Source organism: Cydia amplana, chromosome Z, assembly GCF_948474715.1.
Source record: "Cydia amplana chromosome Z, ilCydAmpl1.1, whole genome shotgun sequence".
NCBI lineage: Eukaryota > Metazoa > Arthropoda > Insecta > Lepidoptera > Tortricidae > Cydia > Cydia amplana.
Genome location: NC_086096.1, coordinates 28,111,760 through 28,132,561, shown reverse-complemented (window position 1 = coordinate 28,132,561; position 20,802 = coordinate 28,111,760). Strand labels below are relative to the sequence as shown.

The following is a 20,802-nucleotide window of genomic DNA, read 5'->3' as shown; positions in this document are numbered from 1 at the left end:
TGCTGCTTGTAATTTACATTAATTATATTAGCTAGTATGTATACATATACCTAAGTGTTGCATGTACATATTGATGGCAACAATGTTGGGAGCATAGTTAGAGTCTGTTCGGAAAGAGAAGCGTCTTGGAATGTATTGGCAGGTATTGGGCATTGGACCCCATACATTCCACGACTCTTCTCTTTACGCATAGACTCTAAATAATTATTTTCCATAATATAACATCAAATTCACCCATGGACTGTTAAGTAGGCCTTCCAAGTACGGATTGTTTAGAAATTTTAGAAGAACGATATGGGATCCATTTAGGTAAACAATGCAAACACGATTTTGTAAACAAAGTATGTAAACGCAAACTATATTTATACCGTAAAATGGGGTGAGTAGGGTCAAAACTGAAATTAAAACCTCGATAACATTTTGTTTTTATATATGAAAACTGAATGGTGTATATAATAAGTGTTCCGGGCGTTTGTATTTTAGGAAAACCCACCTCACCCCGTAGTGCCTCGTATTTGGGGTGAGAGGGGTTTTCATACAAAGGTGATTTTGGAAGATTGTTGGATCGATTTTTTTTATTATGAGTTTTAGGTTTTTTATTATTTTAAATTGGAATACATTATTTTTGTAGCAGTAGTCTTAAAATCCCTTCTCACCCCCCTCTCAAACCTTCTCTCCCCATTCATAACCCACCTCTCCCCGCGAAACCTACTCACCCCGTTTTACGGTATTTTAACGAAATGAAAATACCTAACGCAAAATCATTGTTTCCCAAAATAAAGGTAGAGCCCAAAACTAAATTTGTACAAACGTGAACAGAAGAAACAACATTTGTTGTTGTTCTGCGTAGGTACTCGTACGTCCTATCTTAAATACTGTGTGTAAGTTGGATATATTAAAAAGTCGCGGGTGTTGATTACTATAACTAACCTCAATTTAAGCATTTTAAGTGGTAGGTATTGTTCCAACCCAACCTCTAACTAGTAGAGATGTTATATTAAAGTATTTGTAAACAGTTTATTATTATAAATGGCCATACATAGTATAACCTGTTTTATTTTCATAATCTGCAATGTTAGACTTGCAGAGAATCATTCCGATGATTAGATATGACGTATTCGGCAGATGTAAGGCGCGGTAATAAGTGCGAGCAATTCTCGGAAGGAGCCCGCTGCGAGCGCCGCGCCCGTCATATCCACATAGGTATTACCTACTTGTAGGTAGCTACCGATAATAATCTGCAGATGTATTATTATGCACATTCCCGTACGTAGTGTCCGGGCTGACCCACGCTTTGTTTCCTACATACGAAACTAAAAATATACATAGTACACTAACTAATGCCCGCGACTTCGTCTGTGTAGAGTAGAGTGATGATGATAATTGATAAAAACCGGCCAAGTGCGAGTCGGACTCGCGCACGGAGGGTTCCGCACCATCAACAAAAAATAGAGCAAAACAAGCAAAAAAACGGTCACCCATCCAAGTACTGACCCCGCCCGACGTTGCTTAACTTCGGTCAAAAATCACGTTTGTTGTATGGGAGCCCCACTTAAATCTTTATTTTATTCTGTTTTTAGTATTTGTTGTTATAGCGGCAACAGAAATACATCATCTGTGAAAATTTCAATTGTCTAGCTATCACGGTTCGTGAGATACAGCCTGGTGACAGACGGACGGACGGACGGACGGGCGGACGGACGGACAGCGGAGTCTTAGTAATAGGGTCCCGTTTTTACCCTTTGGGTACGGAACCCTAAAAACTATCCTTTGTCCTTCCCCGGGCCTTAAACTATCTTCATACTAAATTTCATCTACCTAAATCGGTTTAGCGGTTTAAGAGTGCAGAGGTAACAGACAGACACATACGTAGGGGAAGGCGGGGTAATGGTAATTACGAATACCTAAGGGAGTTTTGGAATAAATTAAAAGATAATATTTGTAGGTTAACTATAATAGCTTCTTAGGAAAGGAAAATTATCGTACTTTACACTTTAAACTAAGTACTAAAATCAACAGTAAATATTCCTCTTTAGGTATTTAATTAACTTTAATAACAAAAACGAAATCTCTTAGTGTTCGTGTTTACCCGACACTTGTCGGGCAATCAGAATTAAACACCTAATGGGACAGAAGATCGCTCACGATTGACCCAGGCTAACTTTTTAACTGCTTTTCTTACGTCATTCTGTGTAACTTATGCTGCTTAAGAAATATAAATTGTCGCTAACTATGAAGTGTATTTTCAATGGTTTGACTCTCTAGAAAGTGTGTTTGATTCATGGCAGCTCGAAGATTCTGGTGCTAGGACTGCTAGGGTACTTATACTGCTTGACGTTAACTTTGTAACGTGCCCTGTACGGATATGATGGTCGTTCTTGTCTACGTGACAGCGTGATAAAACGGTGTCCGTCACTTTCTTTCCCTCGGTGTTAAACAGTGACAGTTATTTTATCACGTGGATAAAGATGGATAAAGCTATCCATAATAGGCTGGCTGGTATAAATAATATAGGTACAATGATAAAAAAATATAGATCCAAGTGGTATATGAACACAACACTAACATATACCTATATTTCTCCACCTTAAGTAGTTATGTATGCTAAAAGACAAGTATTTAGACACTGGGCGCATGTATATAACATCAATACCAGCTCGCCGCGTCCAACAGATATTATAGAATTTATAGAGTAGGTACCGTAGAATTATTAGGCTTTTTTTGATGTCATAGTTGGATTTCACTTGAATTTTCATGTTAGAGACCGAGTTCAGGGAATGTAACGAATTAATTGGAACGTCAATCAAACAACGCAGCTGAATAGGATAGGCGGGGCGGTTTTTTATCATGTCGTTAAATTATTCCGTAAAATGTACCAAATGCATACATATTAATATATTCGGTGCACAATACACACCGAGCATGACACGCCCAACGCGAAGCCTGAGGGCGGAAATAGCAATGACGGCATATGCTGGTAAAATATTTTATGCGAGCCTCGTCGCTATCCGAGCGATTGCAGTCGTTCATCACCGTATTCATATTTAACAGGCCAGAATATGTCCGTAAAGCAAAATAATCGCCAACTACTCGATAACAATCGCCAATCACGCCATCAGATGTATCCAGCGGCCAAGGCGCTCAAAAATATTTACATATGCAGTCTTCCGCCTTGACAATAGTTGTGGTCAACATTTGTGAGCATCTTGGTTTCAATTTGTGATAGCGATATGTATATTTTCGAAGCGTTTTTTTCATGTTACGCACCAGTCAAACCTGTAGTAAGTGACTTAAGTATCATGCTTACGTAATACTAGTAACTTATACCTACTCGCGCAAACTAGGATAAATAATACGAAATGTAAACGTAGGTACTTATTTGTTAGTTTACCTACTGACACAAAATAAACACTCATTGTTTTAATATGAGACTGACCGCAAACACGTTCGCTACGTTACGTTATCGAATGAAATGTATAGGTACTAGACCCGGAGGGCTATGATGCTTTGTCACCAAATCATTAATCATTTATTGCGTGATATGTGAAATACCTGATAAGTGATTAAATTGGGTAAAAAGACGCGAGGATAAAGTACAAGTGACTAATGATAGCGTGACATGATTTGAGCTTTTGAAAAATCAATTTTAATCTCGATGACTTAAGGCCTATTTTAAAGAATAGATTACTTAATCACATTCCACCACTTATCTACTTTTGCCATTGACTGATAAAAATCATCCGTGGTTTGAGCTTTTGAAAAATCAATTCTAAACAAGTTTACTTAAAGCGTATTTTAATGAATGACATCCTATCACCACTTATCCACATGTGACGTTGATAGTTAAAAGTTATCCACGGTTAAAGCTTTTGAAGCTTTATTTCTAAGTACTTAGAGTTTATAGTCTTTGAAATAAGCTACCTTATCGAATTAAGGTAGAACCGGCTGCAATACTTAATTAACGAAGGCTCATATTTGCTTGTAAATTCATACAAAATTTTAAGGACAGTAGACCTTATTAACCTCAAATACGGTGAATTTTATACGTTAAACCATCTGTCAAAATCAACGAAATTATGCCAACCCCACCAATGCATCTACGGTTCCACTGTGGGGAGTAACGGCCACCATGTCTTGAGCTGCTGCCGTTGCGCTGGGAGGTTCCCACGGCACCATGTTCTTAATGACATCGTTAGGAGAGCCTTATTGTCAGAGTTACCTAATATCCCATGTATGCTTCAGCCGCCAGGCTTTAGCCGATCGGACGGCATAAGGCCTGACGGCTAGACCCTGGTGCCGTGGGAAAGAAGTAAGTGCTTCCTGTGGGACGCCACGTGCGTCAGTACTTTTGCCGCCCCGCATCTTATTCGTACAATGCGGTCGGCAGGAGCGGCTGCTGAGCATGCGGCGTCTCTTAAAAACCGGCCAAGTGCGAGTCGGACTCGCGCACGAAGGGTTCCGTACCATTAGGTACGCAAAAAACGGCAACAAAATCACGTTTGTTGTATGGGAGCTCCACTTAAATATTTATTTTATTTTGTTGTTAGTACTTATTATTTGTTGTTGGCAACAGAAATATATCATCTAAATAGACAGACAGACCAACGGACAGCGGAGTCTTAGTAATAGGGTCCCGTTTTTCCTGAAACCCTAAAAAGATAAATACTCGGCGCTGAGCGGGTATTTATTCGTCTCCCTCGGTGTCGAGACTTCGGGATGCTCCGGGAGCTGGGACCTCGCCTGTTTGAAGGGGCCTTGACCCCCGCTCCGGATTTTTCCTGATGCAAAGACTGTCCATCGCAATCTAAGGCGGTCCTAGGTCCTTGCTACTCGTAAAGTATGCAGCGATATTGATAGCCCACGCAGTGCAAGTGTTATACTTGGTCAACCAGATCTTGACAGTAGAAAAAGGCGGCAAATTTGAAAAATGTAGGCGTGAAGGGATATCGTTCCATAGAAAATTTGAATTTCGCGCCTTTTTTTACTGACAAGATTTGGTTGACCAGCTATATTTACCCGTCATAAATTCATAGAAGTTTGACGTTTAAAATGACGCTTGCACTGCGTGGGCTATCAAAATCGCTGCAGACTTTTCTCGGTCTGACTCTATTAACTACTCTATACAGGGTGGTACAAACCTCGATGTCCAAGATTTTTTTTTTATTTTATCACTACGTGGGCTACTACCAATATTTTTTTATATTAAGGCTAGATTTTAGGAAATAAAGTTGTGTATGAAAGAAGTATAAAATAAAATTCGGCACCGAAGTCAGGCACCGAACGTCATCTCTGAGAATCGCCTGCCCACGATATATGAGGAAACTAAAAAAAAAAAATTTGAACGTTGTGGTATAGACCATCCTGTATAATTTGAGTGTTGGATTCATAGAATTAGAATAGACAAGAACAACTGTCAATCTTCAAAAGTGCGACCAAAAATGAAATGCAAGTGTGTGCGTAAATTGTCTATGTGAGATCAAAAATAGTGATGTCATGTTACAACATATTCATAATCTGTCGGTGTTTGATTGCTTTATCGACTACTTTTTTAAATGTGTTATTTTAAACGTTACAATTCTACGACATTATGATGTATAAAATAACACCTGCACTGCGTGTGCTATCAAAATCGTTACAGCCTTATCTTAGTCTAACTCTTACTGTGTTAGAAAGTGAAGTTTAGATTTACTGCTAATCATCTGCACCTTCAAAAAGGGTATAACAATCGTTATTATTTGAAGTCGGTTATAAAGGTTAATATCTTAATTATGTCTTGTGAAGAAATGATTACATAGTTATTAATATACCGACAAGTTATCGATACTGTCATCTGAACATTTTGTCAAGCCCTAGCGTAAAGTAACAGTTTATTATGTTTTTACACAAAATATTTTAAATTATTGAGTAATATGATAAAATATTAGCACACAAAGGAAGAAAAACTTATAATCAACTGTATAAACCGGCTTCTTACACTTTTTATGCTGTTAATTTGACAAAATATCGTTAAGAAAATTTCGCTCGGAATATCATTATTCCTCTGAAATGAGTATTTGCTAGGTTTATTTGGCCCCGTGACACTGAAATCCGGTACACTACAAGACTCAAGAGTCGGACTCGCCCATGAAGGGTTCCGTATTTAGGCGATTTATGACGTATAAAAAAAACTACTTACTAGATCTCGTTCAAACCAATTTTCGGTGGAAGTTTACATGGTAATGTACTTCATATATTTTTTTTAGTTTTATCATTCTCTTATTTTAGAAGTTACAGACACACATTTTACCACTTTGGAAGTGTCTCTCGCGCAAACTATTCAGTTTAGAAAAAAATTATATTAGAAACCTCAATATCATAATTTTTGAAGACCTATCCATAGATACCCCACACGTATGGGTTTGATGAAAAAAAAATTTTTGATTTTCAGTTCGAAGTATGGGGAACCCCAAAAATGTATTGTTTTTTTTTCTATTTTTGTGTGAAAATCTTAATGCGGTTTACAGAATACATCTACTTACCAAGTTTCATCAGTATAGTTCTTATAGTTTCGGAGAAAAGTGGCTGTGACATACGGACGGACAGACAGACGGACAGACGGACAGACAGAGAGACAGACATGACGAATCTATAAGGGTTCCGTTTTTTGCCATTTGGCTACGGAACCCTAAAAATGGTCACGTTTTCTCATTTGTAGTCTGACTTTTTCGCACTCATGCGATGTTCATATACGTGATGGCTTCCCTTTCGCACACTTCAGCTGTCTGTCAAGCGCGAGCGCGAGAATGACAAGTCTGTGGTTGGATTGCAACTAAATTAGTACGACGCTGTCATTTTCTATTACGCGATTACGTCGGATTTTACCAGAAAAACGAAGTGCATTCTTGTAAGTATAGTTGGTCAAACCAATTTGTCATTAAATAAGAACAATACAAACTATACTCATCCTTTTCTTTTGGGTGCTAGTACTAGTGTAAGACAAAGATAGTATGAAGTATGACTCTCTCTGTCTATGTTTGAAATGAGACAGTGCTTTGACAAACGATATAACCTATTTGTAGTTTCGCATTTTAAATATACTTGGTCAACCAGATCTTGTCAGAGGAAAAAGGCGGCAAATTTGAAAAATGTAGGCGCGAAGGGATATCGTCCCATAGAAAATTTGAATTTCGCGCCTTTTTCTACTGACAAGGTTTGGTTGACCATCTATAGAAAAAAAATCAGCGATGTCAAATCAAGGCCCCAACGTTCTCATTTCTCAGTACAAAATTTATCCGTCAAACCGTAGCCATTTTGGTGGTGGGCAAACTTTGTAAGTGTGCGTTAAAATGTGTATGTGTGGGTTTATTGCACGTTTTTAGGGATGTGGACTTGTCGATTTTAATCATGTTATATATCGATATTCTCTACGCAGCGGAACGGAATAGCGATTAATTGAAGCTTCGATATCTTCACTAAAAATAAACACCCTGGAAATGCTAATGGATAATTAATATTTTATAAAATAATAATAAACTCAATTATTGCGAAAAACATATTTTATTTGGTTTTAATGTAACTTTTATATACATGCCTCCATGGCTTTCCATGCCTCCTTTATACAATTCAAATAATTATAACGGGGTCATAATTAAAAATAACTTAAAAATACTTCTAAATTAATGTTTACAAGGATAAATTCTATACTTGGTCAACCAGATCTTGACAGTAGAAAAAGGCGGCAAATTTGAAAAATGTAGGCGCGAAGGGATATCGTCCCATAGAAAATTTGAATTTCGCGCTTTTTTTTACTGACAAGATTTGGTTGAGCTATATATCTGGTTTAACTTATCGCCCGTTTTGGATTTACACACTGTATATAGAGTTATGCTATAATGGTTACTTATCTGTTCATTTTAGGTAGTTAAAATCCTTTCAAGTAAAATTTTAATTGTAAAAAAGGCCGTATAGTTTATCGATATGACTTTATCGACATGGCCACATGCCTCTGGTTACTCATTGTTAATCGTACATAACATTTGGCTGTGTGTGTGAGGCTACGGTGACAGATGGCTTAGGCTTCATCTTTAAATATATTATATCTATGTGTCAAATCGGCGACATGATAGATTTTCATTGTCAGTCAGGCTAAAAGTACAATGTAATATTAATTTAAAAATTCATTGCGTAACCTATACCTATAGGAAGAAAACAAACAAATAAATTGCATTAAATATATGCAGAACATGAGAACTATGAGAGTATGGATCACTCCATACGCAGAAGTGATTGATGGCTGAACATATATTCTGAAATTCGGCAACGCTATGAAGAAAAAATCCTTGGACGCCTATTCTCCACAGGTGACACGAGAGGAAATATTGTCTGAAAAAAAAACTGCAAGAGCTGATTTTATACGCAGATAAAAAAGACGTTAGAGTTTATGGAGACATGACAGAAGACGCGGTATGCTGAAGAATATGTTGTCACAAAAGGGGCGACAGTCCGTTTAATTAAATGTAAATATGTTGGAATGACCTTCAACTGGTGTCAGCGAGCTTGCCGTGATACCTTCACAGCGGCGTATGATAAAATCATGGTTCCTACTGTGCGAAACATTTAGGGCGCGTGTACACGGTGCCGCCTCCGCGCCGCCGCCGCGCCGCCGCCGCGCCGCCGCCGCACCTTCGCGCTATGTACACGAGACGCGTAAAGCCCGCCGCCGCGCCGCCGCTGCGCCGCCGCTGCACCTTCGCGCTATGTACACGAGACAAGTATAGTCCGCTGCCGCGCCGCCGCCGCGGGTTTTACGCGTCTCGTGTACATAGCGCGAAGGAGCGGCGGCGGCGCGGAGGCAGCACCGTGTACACTAGGGTGGAGCGTCGTTGTATGGGAAAAATAAAAATTTGATTATCAATGTGGAACCGGTACAAAAAGTTGCAGTTTGTCATGTAGATTATAGTGATTATATCAAGTTTCAAAATAAACACTACTTTTAGCCCTCTACCCAGCCGCTAAAGAAATTAATAAAGGTAAATTCTCATCAATTATTTAAATATACTATTTCACTAATATGTGTACATTTTATTGAAATTATATAATACTTTATAAGCGTTTAATAAGTTATTACCAAAATTTTGTGCCTTTTTTAAATATTTATGAAATAATAAAATTTCAAACTTTCATATTAAACAGCAATTTCATGCAAAACAAGGAAATTGCTACAGTGTAAAAAAATTATATGAGTTATTTTTTTAGACGTTCTTTTGCCAAAGTAACGGTGTTATTGATTACGAAAAGTATCATTTTACTGCAAAAAATGGGTTACTTATATGTTTAAATGAGCGTCAAATTTTGCCCTTCGGCGTCGCTTACGCCCTTTTTGGGTCATGTTCACACGTATGTTAGGCATATATTTACTTTTACTAGTAGTATTTTTATTATCTTATCACGTTCAAAATAGTTTTCACGTTTCTGTAATAAGTTGTAAACTGCAATTTGTGCACAATATCTGGGTTAAAGGGACTTTTCCATAAAACCTCTATTTACGTGGTTTTACCATGTCATCAAAATATACGTTATAAACAAAAATAAGTATAGGAATCGAGTATATCTGTAACAAAAAGATGTTATTTAATGAATAAAACTTGTTATAAAAAAATAAGCATAAATTAAATTTATTAAAAATATACATATATTGCTATATATAATCGAATAGTAGAGGGCTAAAAGTATATACCAATATTTTATTTATTATTTTTCCCTTAAATAATAAAAAATTAGACATCCTTTTAGAGGGGTTCCATTGCTAAAGTCCGTCAACCAAATCTTGTCAGTAGTAAAAGGCGGCAAATTTGAAAAATCGCGGGTTAGCAACACTGTGTTCGAATAATTCCAAAACGCGTGTCATCTGTGTTTTATCTGTGGAATGTGGATCGTGAATGACAGCCGTCACCTTATTTGTTTTCATTTGGTTTTCATTCTGAATCGTTTCTGTTTCAAGAGATATTTCTGCTGTCACCATTAAATACCAATACATTAAATAAGAATAAGCAAAGCTAAGGGGCCTACAATGTACAATCATGCTCGTTGATGGTAAACATTACTAAAAATTGAGGTTATGACAAGTACTGGAAGAACTCTTTCGAACTTTTAAGATTATGTTCAGTTTTTTTGTTTTAGGGTTAAAAGGCATAAATAAAATTAAAACGTATGCCTAAATCTATCCAACAAGACCATAAATTGTCTAATATTTACAGCAATCAGTTGTGACTATTTACAAAGGTAAACCTTTTAAACAGTATTAAGAGCCTTGATTATATCGCCGTTCTTTCGCAATATCTACCTAATCCATACATGTTTGTTGCAGGATTAAATCTTGCCCAATATAAGGCGTTCGTAGTAGGTAGTATCTCTTCAGACAATACTTACCTATGGCGGTTTATGTACGTGTACAACGCAACCAAGTCGAAAAATAAACTTATTATTTAAAAATGTAACAAAAATATTGAGAGCAATGGAACAGGTTATTCTTGTAAAAGTTGTCATTATGTTAATCAAGAAAATAGATTATGTAGGCTGATTTGATTCACGCACTCCGTTACTGCACATTTGTACCTATGGGACTGCCTATGGGAAATCCTAGTTTATACTTGCTGAAGTAGGGATGTATCTATTTAAAAGAAGTTTTAAGTCGCTGTACATACCTGTTTGTTCAATAAAAGTCATGAAATAAAATAGGTACCAAGGTACTTAATTTTTAAATTAGACAAATTACTTTACTTTAGGTAAACTAAAAACAGTTAATACCTCAAAATCTTTGTTGTAAGTTAATTTAAGTTATATATTTCATAGAGAAGACTTAGAGTAATTCCATATGTTTGAAAACTTAAATTACACATTTTGAAACAAATCTGTTTTATGCTTAAGATGAAATAGATTACTACAGAGTATTATGCTTGGTTGAAGTGACCCGCCCGGTAACATTGGTAACTTCATTATATTTTTTCAATTAATGACCTGAATTATAGTGTAAGCTAAAGTGACCCTTATCTTATTTACCTTTAAATTAAATAAACACCCAAATATCAGTTGTTTTATTTTTAATATGTATATTGTACAATATATACCAATCAAAAAAATTACACAGGTATGTCATTTTCATCCAGAAGAGTACACTAATTTACATTAACAAGTGGCATATTATATTGTAAATAACAAATATATGCACTATCTAACTATCTGCATTTTGATATGATTTTATTTTAGTAAACTTAGAAGACAGATAGGGAACAAAGAGAATATAAGCACTACGATAGGGAGTTGTTTTTGATATCTTCTAATTTGTTCATCATTTTGATTAACATTGTTTTAACATCGCTTTTAAATTGTCCGTACATGTTTCAAATTTTTTCCAAATTTTTTCAATAAACCGCGAGTGACAATTTGAATTGACGTACGCAGGGCGCGCTCAGCGAAAAAAAAATCTTTTGGTTCGATGTACATTGCTGCTTTTCTTAGCGCAATACTGCTCTTTGAGTGTTGCCCTACTTTAGTTTGCTTTACATTGCTACTGACAAGATTTGGTTGACGGACTATATATTCAAGAATTTTGGATTTCGCTCCACCCTAGTGTACACGCGCCCTTATGTGTATGGAATCGAAGCTGTTTCCGGCCTAACTCCAATCTGTGGCTAAATGTTTTGGTGCTTGTAGTTTTTAAGTATTCTGAATTAAATACTCTGATTTAAACATAATTAGATTGTTTTTTTATTATTATTAATCTCTCTATTTTCACTTTATTGCACGAAACATAGGACGTTTTGCCAAATGGAATTCTCTACCAGTCAGGCGTAAGGCAAACAGAGATTGGTGTTGGTATGTATGTAGGATACAAAAGCGACCGTATGTCGAACAGGTAATCTGGTTGCTGGCATTACATACATCTTTCGTGCTGGTATTTTATACTGTTAAATCGTACCTATGCTAAAAAAGTGACGAACTCCAAATGTGACGTCCTCAGAAAGTGGCGTTCTCAGAAAGTGACGTCCTCAGTGCTACATTATATCTTTAATTAAGTACTTTAAGATGTGCCGGCAATCCGTCGCCATGTTGAGTTTGAGGTCGGCGTCTAGGTCGGCACACAAATAGAGTGCCAAGTCTTTGAGCACTCTATATATGTGCCGAAACTCCTCGTTGGGCATATCAAAAGGGTTCCATGTATCCCTTATGGCACGTCGTTGAATTTTTCTTTGTTGATGCTTTTCTTACATGGCAGCAGCTGCCAAGAAGAAATGATATCTTTGCCATCCCTACAAATAATGTAATGATATTCTTATATGAATTACAAATGGAGTTCAAATAGTATATATTATATTTGAAAAAAAAAACTATACCGGCCAAGTGCGAGTCCAAAATTTTAGACCCAGTAATTTCGGAGATAAAGGTGGGGGGGAGGGGGTAATTTATTGGCTATTTTCTTAAATAACTTCTAACCTATTTATTGTACTTAAAAAAATCGCTGGTAGCCTAGCGGTAAGAGCGTGCGACTTGTAATCCAGAGGTCGCGGGTTCAAACCCCGGCTCGTACCAATGAGTTTTTCGGAACTTATGTACGAAATATCATTTGATATTTACCAGTCCCTTTTCGGAGAAGGAAAACATCGTGAGGAAACCGGACTAATCCCACAATACGGGCCTAGTTTACCCTCTGGGTTGGAAGGTCAGATGGCAGTCGCTCTCGTAAAAACTAGTGCCCACGCCAGTTCCTGGGATTAGCTGCCAAGCTGCCCAGGCTCCCATGAGCTGTGGCAAAATTCCGGGACAACGCGAGGAAGCCATGTCCGTCTTTGGGTGAGGGGTCACTAATTTACATATGTGTACTAAATTTCAACTTAATTGGTCTAGTCGTTTCCGTGAAAATAGGCTGTGACAGACGGACAGACAGACGCACGAGTGAGCCCTAAAAATTGTATTTTTCACCACTTCTATACCATGAGAGCACCTTATCGTCCTTATCGTGCCCAGTGAGCACCACGATAAATTAATCAAAGGCTAGCCGTCAAAAATCGACTAAAGTCCGTCAACCAAATCTTGTCAGTAGTAAAAGGCGGCAAATTTGAAAAATCGCGGGTTAGCAACACTGTGTTCAAATAATTCCAAAACGCGTGTCATCTGTGTTTTATCTGTGGAATGTGGATCGTGAATGACAGCCGTCACCTTATTTGTTTTCATTTGGTTTTCATTCTGAATCGTTTCTGTTTCAAGAGATATTTCTGCTGTCACCATTAAATACCAATACATTAAATAAGAATAAGCAAAGCTAAGGGGCCTACAATGTACAATCATGCTCGTTGATGGTAAACATTACTGAAACAAACAAACAAGTACTGGAAGAACTCTTTCGAACTTTTAAGATTGTGTTCAGTTTTTTTGTTTTAGGGTTAAAAGGCATAAATAAAATTAAAACGTATGCCTAAATCTATCCAACAAGACCATAAATTGTGTCCTGGAAACCGCCCATAGGCCCACATGTCTAATATTTTCAGCAATCGGTTGTGACTATTTACAAAGGTAAACCTTTTAAACAGTATTAAGAGCCTTGATTATATCGCCGTTCTTTCGCAATATCTACCTAATCCATACATGTTTGTTGCAGGATTAAATCTTGCCCAATATAAGGCGTTCGTAGTAGGTAGTATCTCTTCAGACAATACTTACCTATGGCGGTTTATGTACGTGTACAACGCAACCAAGTCGAAAAGTGACCCTTATCTTATTTACCTTTAAATTAAATAAACACCCAAATATCAGTTGTTTTATTTTTAATATGTATATTGTACAATATATACCAATCAAAAAAAATACACAGGTATGTCATATTCATCCAGAACAGTACACTAATTTACATTATCAAGTGGCATATTATATTGTAAATAACAAATATATGCACTATCTAATTATCTGCATTTTGATATGATTTTATTTTAGTAAACTTAGAAGACATAGATAGGGAACAAATAGAATATAAGCACTACGATAGAGAGTTGTTTTTGATATCTTCAAATTTGTTCATCATTTTGATTAACATTGTTTTAACATCGCTTTTAAATTGTCCGTCCATGTTTTAATTTTTTTCAATAAACCGCGAGTGACAATTTGAATTGACGTACGCAGGGCGCGCTCAGCGGAAAAAAAAAATCTTTTGGTTCGATGTACATTGCTGCTTTTCTTAGCGCAATACTGCTCTTTGAGTGTTGCCCTACTTCAGTTTGCTTTACATTGCTACTGACAAGATTTGGTTGACGGACTATATATGTCTAACTATCCAACAAACGTAGCCATTTACCATCTATCGCTGTCAAAGTGGACAAAACGGTATGAATGTTATAAAAATGTATAAATCTAGACAAGTGACTTTTATATCATTTAACTTATCCACTTATCAACTAAGTTTAAGTTGGAAAAGTAGACAAGTGACATATTATCCAACGAGCATGTTATGCAGTTAATCGTTTAACGACTATCGCTGTCAAAAGTGGAAAAGACGACAAATCAATAAGAACTGGATAAAATGTCAGTTTTATCATCATTTATACAACTATATCATTTATACAGTCGACCATCATAGCCCTACTGTTATATATATAATTATAGAGGTACGGTACAGGTCATAGCACGATGTGGTCGGTGGGCCGAGCGGTTGACAAAAGGTGATCGTGCGCGCGGTAAGTACCTGGCCGCGCCGCGCCGGTATCTGCTAAGGTATCGCACGTCGCCGCGAACCTGTATTGTGCCGGTTCCAGGAAGGTGCTTTGTTCGTCGCCGCTGCCCTTCCTCCATGTTCCATTCGCCCCAACTCGCTACAATGAACCGGCTGCTGTGAGAACAATGAAAGTTATTACACGACGATGATGAACAGCCGTGTCAGTTTATATCGTAATATATAGCAATTAAATAAGTATGCCTGAAACCATGCATGGAAATCTGACCATAACTCCTGATTTTCTAGATCGTGTTTCGTATTTTACACTCGGCTTAATTTACTAATATTAAAATGACAATCAATCTGATTTAAGTGATTTACGAAAATTTCCATTCTTGGTTTGGTACGAATTTGAGGGGGGGAAAAAACGAAACTACTTGCACTCGTGCAGGATGTAAGTTCGGTATTGGTTTGATAATTCTGGGAATCTGATGAAAAAATATAATCATTTCTATGGGTAAACCCCTTAGAAAATTTGAATTAAGCGCTATTTTCTACTGACAAAGTAGTTTGACCGGCTATTATCACCTAATTATAGAAATAGAAACTATTTATTCGTGGCAAACATGCAAAAAGTAAATGAAAAACAGTAGAAAAAGCCAACTAATAACATAGAATATAAACTCAGCATGGTGCTTCCCGCTGCGCTGGTCGTCTGTCGGGGCCATAAGTGAGTGAAAGCACGGAGTGTGACAGAACATTTAAATAAACAAATTCATGTAGCGTAATGTAGCGAACTTTAATTTTATGCTATCTGTCAGATTTACTTGAAGTTGCACAATAATAATGAAAATAATAATGTGAGCCTATATGCGTCCCACTTCTGGGCACAGGCCTCCTCTCATGCGCGAGAGGGCTTGGGCTATAGTCCCCACGCTAGCCCAATGCGGATTGGGGACTTCACATACACCTTTGAATTTCTTCGCAGATGTATGCAGGTTTCCTCACGATGTTTTCCTTCACCGAAAAGCTAGTGGTAAATATCAAATGATATTTCGTACATAAGTTCCGAAAAACTCATTGGTACGAGCCAGGATTTGAAACCGCGACCTCCAGATTGAAAGTCGGACATCATATCCACTCGGCCACCACAGCTTGCACAATAAAAGAATCAAAACCAAAAATGATTCGGAAAGAAGTTATTTCTTTAGCCATGAAGCCCGCATCTTAGTTAGAGTGGAAGTAAGAGAAACTTAAATAATCTGTGGCTTGTCAACATCGTCTATAGATTAGAAAAATACCTAAGACTTGTTTGTCTTGTCAACGATCAATGTGTCAAACGTGTCCGCTGTCCGAGGTAGAACGGGTGCTAAGCTAATGGAACAAGATAGGATGTCAGGGGCCCTATTTGACTCCGGAAAGTAAGACAAGGGGCTAACACGAGAGTCCAAGTGAGATCCAACTTGACACGATAAATTAAGACTCCCATTATGGCAAAACCTAACCGAACCCATAATATGTGGTCGTGGTTAAAACGTGGGAAACGTGGATTGGATGATGCGATCACGATTATAACTAATTTGTATGGAATTCGGCGGCGGACCCAGAATGCGTTCAGGCGTTGTGTTGTGCCCGAGGGATTTCTTGAAATCCGGACAGAAAAAAGACTTGCAACTCATCCTTCAGCATAAAATACAAATTAAGCTATGTTATTTGGGATTCCATAAATTTCCATGCCTATCAGACTTGTAGATAGGTATACCTAGGTATCAGGTCGATCGATGGTAACTCATACCTCATACGCTTCAGTACCTAGTATCAGTCCATTAGCTAGGCTATTAAGTTATACCCCTTGTCCTTTCCCTTGATAAATGTTATCTCGTGCACAACAACAAAGGCAGTTAGAGTACTGTTTACCTATTTTAAGACTCCTACTCCTACCTACTTTCTTAATGGACCTTCGTTGTAGGCGTGCGATTTCAAATGTACCCAGTTTAAAGTGTTATTATTGCAAACTGTTAGATACTTTCGATATATATACATACATCATATTACATAGGTATATGTACCTTTGTATTTTCATTTAGCATACATCACCATAATAGGTAGGTACTTAGGTAAGTACGTAGCTTGTTTTTATATCCGTATATAAAAATCGGGAACTACAGGTCCAACTAAGCATAATGGTATTATTTTGAACCATTTTTGAACATATGAATCTCTAACTCTAAAACAAATAGGTAGAGCAATAAAAGAATGTCGAATGCCGTCATCGCCCTACCTGAACACGAACATCTATAGCTAAAGGAGCTCAACATTAATCGGTGTTGGGACATGCATGGCGTTTTTTATTAAGTTCTAGATGGTTGGATGGCTGGATGGTTTTGTATATTTATGGCTACCTTGTTATTTGTTAAATGCCGTTGTCAAAGTCATGAACGGATTAATGATACCACAGTCTAGTAAATAAAGAAATAACTGATATCCTCCATTACAAATGCTGTAGAAGACATTATACTCGTACCTCTATATAGATATTATTCTTTCATTTTAAATATTTGCGTATGAAAACTAAGCACGGTTACTGCTGTTTATAATTTCAAAACCTAAAACTGGACATGACTGACTGCACTTATCTTAACCACAAAAGATTTAAAGCATAAGGGCTGGTACAGACGGACTGCAACTTATATGGGAACTGCACGCCGACGTCGCAGACGACGTGGCGTGCAGTTCCCATATACAAATTGCAGTCGGATTGCAGTCCGTCTGTATCGGCCCTAAGTGAAGCATTTTGTGTCCTTAAAAAAGGTTTGAAAATCTTAAACTAGATGGCTTTATTACTTAAATAAGAATAAGTTTTTGAAATGCTTTTATTATACTTTAGTTGTAATTTTGTGCATATGACAGCAGCCAGGGTGCGATCTTCTTCTTCTTCCTCGCGTTGTCCCGGCATTTTGCCACGGCTCATGGGAGCCTGGGGTCCGCTTGGCAACTAATCGCAGTAATTGGCGTGGGCACTAGTTTTACGAAAGCGACTGCCATCTGACCTTTCAACCCAGAGGGTAAACTAGGCCCGTATTGGGATTAGTCCGGTTTCCTCACGATGTTTTCCTTCACCGAAAAGCGACTGGTAAATATCAAATGATATTTCGTACATAAGTTCCGAAAAACTCATTGGTACGAGCCGGGGTTCGAACCCGCGACTTCCGGATTGCAAGTCGCACGCTCTTACCGCTAGGCCACCAGCGCTTCTAGGGTGCGATAATACCTTTTTTTAAAGAATAGAAATCAAAAAGTATAAAATTTATAAGAAAGTTAGGTCAACGCCTACGAGAGAAAAGCGGCGACCCCAGGGGGCCAATTTTTGAATTTCGATCGCTCGATTTCGTCACTCGAAAATCGGTGGAAAACGGCGAAATGCTGATTTTTGAAATACGAGCGATATAAATTGGGAATCTAGTGCTATTGACACTCGTTTTCAATTCTATTAGAAGAATTTACATGCCTACTATTGGAGATATTACTGAACGAAATACACGAAATCGAGCAGTCGAATTTCAAAAATCGGCTCCCAGGTCCGGCGCATATTTAATGCAGCGTATTTCGCTAGCCGTCCAAAGAGGAAACGCCAGGTGGACTCCAGCGTTCTAGGCACATTTAGCCGGGTACCTATGGCCTAATAGCATATTCCCTTATTTTTTATATTTACCTATTTATAAGTTTGTAAATTTCTGTACCTAAAATAAAATATTATCCTTTTATATTTATGCGCGGCAACGCCGGCAACTGATATATGTATCTATAGTCGGTGCCAATAAGTTAAATCTTAAAAGCGTCAACACACGGTTGTATTTATTGTTGTCTATAAAATATGTAAATTACTGTCTTAATACCAATCAATATCAAGTCAATGTAGTAATTCCTCAACTAGATGTAGAAGTGCATTTACAAATGTTTAAGAACACAAATGCTACAAGGAATAAAAGGGGTAATACTTACTTCTTCTGAGGATACTCGGAATTCCAGTAGCGCTAAGCAACGATACCTACTAACTTCGAATGATTCAGTCAGTATGCCGAAGACTACCGAGCCGAGCTATATCAGACTTTGGCGAATGCAACTCGATACTTACCCAGACTCGACTCCAAGAGTACCATTAAGTCATTAACAATATTAAACCACTTGGGCGTTTGGTAGCTAATTAGAGTAATTAGATACTTATGATCCACAACCTCATTGACAACGCAACCCGATACATAGGGCTTGCAATTCGAATATGTCGAATATTCGACCTGTTTTGATATTCGAATATTCGGCTCGGCCGCTCAGGTTACGTATATTCGAATATTTTTTATTGCTATAAAAAAATATTTCATCCGATGTAGTTACAGTTTCTGTGTGTTTTCCGGGTATTTACAGTGAATGACGAACGGTAGGTACCCAAATGCGAAGGAAATAATATTTTTACTGTATTTCTCTCGATAGACTTCGTGAATACAGTGAAACCTAAGTAACTCAATTTGAAGGAAAATGAAATCAAAAAGTATGTTATTTTTACGGTGCGTAAGTTTTAAGTCAAAGGGTTATCCTGTTTATTCAGTACAAGCGTACCATTTGAAGTCTAAACCTTGCCACTTATCGCAATTCGAAGCTAGCACATCATACCTACTTAATACAATTATGCAAGTAGATAAAATGGGTGTGCGAGCCACATCAGTGTAAGTGCGGGGTAATGGTGGAGACGTATGGACACCACGGGCTAAGCTGCTTACGGTGTGTGGGTAGGATACCTAGGCACTGTGCCATCAATGAGTTAATAAGGCGAGCTTTGGTGTCGGCGAACGTCCCATGTATCATGGAGCCCCAGGGCCTAAGTCGTTTGGACGGTAAGAGACCGGATGGTCTTACACTTGTTCCTTGGGCGAAGGGCCGCAGCTTGCTTTGGGATGCCACGTGTGTGAGTACTTTTGCACCCACTCATCTCGCGCGCACGGTGAACAAGGCAGGTGCAGCGGCTGAAAGTGCTGCTAGGTTGAAGCACAGCAAGTACGCGAACCTTGAACAAGTGTACGATTTCGTCCCGGTTGCCGTCGAGACGGCGGGGCCTTGGTGTGCCGAGGCCAAAGCCTTTATTAAGGATATAGGGCGACGTTTAACGGATAGGGGCTGTGACCCTCGCTCTGGTTCTTTCCTTGTCCAACATATATCACTGGCCATTCAGCGGGGTAATGCGGCCAGTATTTTTGGCACATTTGATCCGGGAGACAATCAGAGTGAGGGGTGATATTTTATTTGTTAAGTTACTTTTACTCATTCTTAGGTTTATTTTAGTTTATAATTTGTAGGTTTAATCAGTTAACTACCTATATTTTTGAAGTGTAAATTAAATGTATTTTATAAAGAGAAAAAAAAAAGTAGATAAAATACATATTTGATTTGATTAAAAAAAACGATTTCGCAGTATAACAATATTTTTAAACTATTCCGATGTTTTGCTAAAGCTACGGCCCATTTTAATACCAAGAATAATAAAACGTTTATTTAACCTTACAGTACCTAAGTCAAAATCATCCTAAGAGCCATCGACCGCCGATATCAATGTGCGGAGCATATCAAAACGACATGTCCATTTGTTTGAAACTTATCACAAAGCGCATCTCCATGCCGTGCCGTCGCATTACATAGTGGGGATGGAATCGATTTTGAGAACCGTCGAGTCGAGTTGCAGTGTCTGGGCACGTCGTAATGGTCCTCATCGTGAATATCAACACAGGCCCGTGTCCGCGTGCGCTCGCCCACGACTTAAACTTAAAACCAATATTTAATCATCTTTCCGAGACCTCCGCGACAGTGACGCATTCTCGCCGTGTAGCCAGCACACGTCCACAAACTGTTCCACTATTTTATAACTAATTTACTAAATACGTAGCGTAACGTGGAACTATAAATAAGTATTGGAATCTAAAATAATGTTTAACACAAACGAAACGAAATGAATTACCTACTAAGTAAATATAATGCCGTAGCCAAATAGTGTACAAGCACCTTTATGCTCTAAACTACTAGGATAATAACTAAGAAAATACTCAACTTGCAATTAACATGACATGTAAATCTGT

General features: G+C 37.9%; 1 protein-coding gene and 1 long non-coding RNA gene across 2 annotated transcripts in view; both read left to right on the top strand.

The window, feature by feature from the left end:
* Positions 1 to 20,802, top strand: part of LOC134661441 (uncharacterized) — a 380,476-nt gene that overhangs the window by 278,279 nt on the left and 81,395 nt on the right. The window lies entirely within an intron of this gene.
* Positions 1 to 20,802, top strand: part of LOC134661422 (single Ig IL-1-related receptor-like) — a 45,568-nt gene that overhangs the window by 7,109 nt on the left and 17,657 nt on the right. The gene's annotated exons all lie outside the window — the stretch shown is intronic.